The following is a 4,474-nucleotide window of genomic DNA, read 5'->3' on the forward strand; positions in this document are numbered from 1 at the left end:
AGGTGAGAAGTGCACCGATATGGATCAATAGTAGCTGTATACAGATAAAAATAATCATATAAGTTGATATGCTATGACCGTCACAGTCTATGACAATAAACCAATCAGGGAGGGAATATATCAATACCAGAGATTTTAAGGTTATAATCAAGGACAACCAAAAAGTGGTGTGTCATCTCAAAGCTTGAGCTAGTAGGTTGTCTATTAACATTCCTAAATAATAAGATGCACAAATCCCCTATGATAAGCGAAGAAACAATCTGCTAGCCAATAGGTTCAAAAGAAGATTGATTGAAAAACATGTTTTGAAAAGGATTAAAAGAACATGCATAAATGAACTGAAGTATTCCTATTTGCTTAAAAAAATCGGTGTAAAACTCTAAACACATACCAGTGATTGGTTTCTCAATAGCCATTCACCACCAAAGGGAAATCCACAATAAGGTAATATGACATAAAGTCCATGTTCTTTTGAATCCGTAATTAGGAAAGACCAGAAAACAACTGCATGGAAAAAAAAATATACACACAAAGTAAATGACAAGCAAAATAGTGTGCCGACTTATTGATATACTTATCGATAATAAGCCTAACTTACTAAGATCTGATGTCTCTTTATTCCAAGCAAGTCTGTAAGGGGAGGTTTGAGATCATGCGTGAGGCGGCTGTGATACGCCGTTACGGTGTCATGATCTAAAGTAAGGAAGAAAAAGAGGAGGGACAGCATATTAAAGCGGGTGCACAGAAAACGTGAGGTAGCCATAATAGGCTATTAGAGTGTCACTGCCTGAGCGGAAAAGCACACACATAGTAAAAGAAAAAACAAAAAAGGGGGAGACAACATATTGAGAGCAGTACACAAGAAACCATACCTCTGGTGCAAGTGCCTAACTAACGAGTGATATTTATAAACATGTCCTGACGTGGAGATTTCGATTACTTCGATCACGTGACCAGGCAGTGGTCTTCATAAACCGGCTTTCGGATTTCCACAATGGCGACTGACGACTTTCGAGGTGCTGGGGAGGCTGTCATAGATTCCGTGGTCCGAGGTGAGTTATTTCCGCTTCCCAGGGTGTACCTTACTGCTAGGAGTTCCGTCTTAAACACCCTTTTGACGCTTGGCGAACTTTTTGCTAATTTCCGATGGGCTCATGAGAGACTTGTTCGCCTTATTCACACAGCCTCTCGGGTCTGGGCTGTGTTTTTAACCAATACCTATGTAGGTCTGGGCTGTATATTTAGTTCATACCATAACATTATACGTTTGGGGGCATATACTAGGTACTTTCAGAGGAATGCCTCTGACTGCTGATGGAAACGCTATGTCAAAGTAATCAAAATCTCCACGTCGGGACATGTTTATAAATATCACTCGTTAGTTAGGCTAGACATACATTTCAAGCATTCTCAGATCCTAAATAAAATATCACATAAGATCTGACAGCATGAGAGTAAATTAATCAATCAAGATTTATTTAGGAACTAATTAATATCTCATGAAAGTGATACAGCAATAGTACAGAAGAACAAGTAAACAACTGATATGCATTTTAACATCAATGAATCTATTCATAAACACTGGTAGGAAACAAGGAACTGGTGGATAAAAAGGATAAGATACATCCTATATCTAAAACTGATTACACGTTTTGATTAAACAATCAAAGATACACAAACTGACTACAAAGATCCCATGGTTAATCACGCCACCAAAAAATTGTCATCCAAGAATGCAAAATGGTGATTTTGCCTAACTATCACACAACATGTGGCTCAGTGACATTTATAAATGATTCCTCACTCTCCTGAAGAGAAGCCATGTGCTCATCCTGGCTATCACACAGCATGCGGGTTGGAGAGTTTCATTATTAATCCGTATCTGCTGAACAGACACCGTGTGCTCGGCCTGGCTATCACACGGCTGCAGCTCCGTGACCTTCATTATTGATCCACCACTCTTCTGAAGTGAAGCCTGGTGCTCAGCCTGGCTATCTCACAGCTGCAGCTCCTTGACCTTCATTATTGATCCTGCACTCTTCTGAAGTGTGCTCGGCCTGGCTATCTCACAGCTGCAGCTCTGGGACCTTCATTATTGATCCTGCACTCTGCAGCTCTGGGACCTTCATTATTGATCCTGCACTCCTCCGAAGTGTGCTCGGCCTGGCTATCAAACAGCAGCAGTTCTGTGACCTTCATTATTGATCCTGCACTCTTCTGAATTGAAGTACTCGGCCTGGCTATAACACAGCTGATCCTGCACTCTTTTGAAGAGAGGCTGACGTCTTTGTAGCTTTGAAAGTTGACAAAAGATCTTCACACATTTACTGCAATTATATGGCTTTTTCCCTGTGTGTTTGTTCGCTGATCAATCCTTAATGTTGAAGATTCACTAAACCTACGTCAACATTCACTGCACTTGAATGATTGTTCGTGTGTGTTTTCTAATACTGTATATCTCTTCTCACATTCATTGAATTTGAATGTTTTTTCCAGCTTGTATTCACAGATGTTTCCTTAATGTTGACGATTCACTAAAACTACTTCCCCATTCACTGAAATGATACGCTTTTTCCCTAGTGTGTGTTATCTGATGCTATTTTAGGTGTGATAATCAACTGAACCTCTTCAAACATTCACTGAAATGATATTTTTTTTCCAGTGTGTGTTCTCTGAGGACTGTTTTAGGCTTGATAACTGACTAAACATCTTCACACATTCACTGCAATTATATGGTTTTTCTCCAGTGTGTATTCGCTGATGAATCCTTAATGTTGAAGATTCAATAAAACTACTTCCACATTCACTGCACTTGAATGATTTTTCCTGTGTGTGTTCTCTGATGTCGTTTTAGTCCTGATACATATATAAAGCTCTTCCCACATTCACTGCACTTGAATGGTTTTTCCCCTGTATGGGTTCGTTGATGAACCTTTAATGTTGATGAGTCACTAAAACTACTTCCACATTCACTGCACTGGAATGGTTTTTCCCCAGTGTGCGTTCTCTGATGCCGTTTTAGGTTGGATAATCCATTAAACCTCTGCACACATTCACTGCAATGATATGTTTTTTCTCCAGTGTGTGTTCTCTGATGAATCCTTAATGCTTTAGATTCACTAAACCTCTTCACACATTCACTGCACTTGAATGGTTTTTGCCCTGTGTGAGCTCACTGATGAATCCTTAATGTTGATGAAGTCCTAAAACTACTTCCACATTCACTGCACTGGAATGGTTTTTCCCCTGTGTGTGTTCCTTGATGCTGTTTTAGGTTGGATAATCGATTAAACATCTTCACACATTCACTGCAATGATATGGCTTTTCTCCAGTGTGTGTTCTCTGATGGTATTTTAGGTCTGTTAATTGAAAAAAGCTCTTCAGACATTCACTGCACTTGAATGGTTTTTCCCCTGTGTGTGTTCGCAGATGATTCCTTAATTTTGACGAATCAATAAAACTACTTCCACATTCAGTGCAATGATACGGTTTTTCCCCTGTGTGTGTTCGTTGATGTCTTTCTAGGCTTGATAACTGAATAAAGCTCTTTACACATTCAGTGCATTTGAATTGCTTTATCGGTGTGTGTATTTGCTGATGGTGTTTTAATATTGATGACAAACTAAAGCCCTCACTGCATGTGTCTGAGACTTCTCTCTTAGTTAGTGTCTCTGGGTCTGGCATATATTTGTTTACATCGTGTGACTGTACTTCCTGCAGGGCCATCATGACTGATAAAGCACTTGTGTTATTCTTGCATTCCCTGTATGTGTCGTATTTTGCATGTTTGCTGTCAGATTAAAGAATAAAGTGTAATGGTCAACAACTACTTCCCAAACTCATAATGTGTGTAAGGCTTCTTCGTGGGCAATTGTGTCTTTAGACTGGATAATGGTTCTGCAGGCTTGCGGCTAAAGATCCATCGTCCTTCAGGTCGGTGCACACTGGGACAATACTCTGTATTTTAGACAACAGAACCCCTATTTCTTTTAACCTTCACTTGTCTGACGCCACTCCGTTGCGCTTTTCAATGGTTGCTGTGTATTGTTCTGAAACAGTTTGCAATGCACCTCTAGCACTGAATGGTGGCCTGGTATTATTTAAGGAAGCAGAGCACTGCTGTAACCACCTCATACTGACCTCATGATCAAAGCTGTTATTGGACATGTTTACACAAGAGGAGGTTTATCAGTGTTGTCTTAATTTTCTAGAGGTTATTTCTTCGTTTTAATGCATGAAGGTGCACACCTGAGACTCGTGGAATCACTGAATTTCTCGTGTCCCTTCTTTCAGGATGTCTCAGTTTATGTTTGGTTCGGCTGGCTCTGACGGCACTTATGTTTTCCTGAATACTGGAACTCAATATTTCGGACATCGTCTTTGCAGATTTACAGTGTTATCTTCCTTATTTTGAAACATTTTGTACAATCAAAGATTGTTTTATGTCGGATGTAAAAAGATTTAAAATAACTT

At 39.7% G+C, this 4,474-nt stretch overlaps 1 pseudogene; it reads right to left on the minus strand.

Moving 5' to 3' along the window:
* Positions 1-2,636: 2,636 nt before the first annotated feature.
* LOC147737949 (uncharacterized) lies at positions 2,637-3,883 on the minus strand (annotated as a pseudogene).
* Positions 3,884-4,474: the final 591 nt, after the last annotated feature.

This window comes from Lissotriton vulgaris, chromosome 1_1 (genome assembly GCF_964263255.1).
Source record: "Lissotriton vulgaris chromosome 1_1, aLisVul1.2, whole genome shotgun sequence".
Classification (NCBI taxonomy): domain Eukaryota; kingdom Metazoa; phylum Chordata; class Amphibia; order Caudata; family Salamandridae; genus Lissotriton; species Lissotriton vulgaris.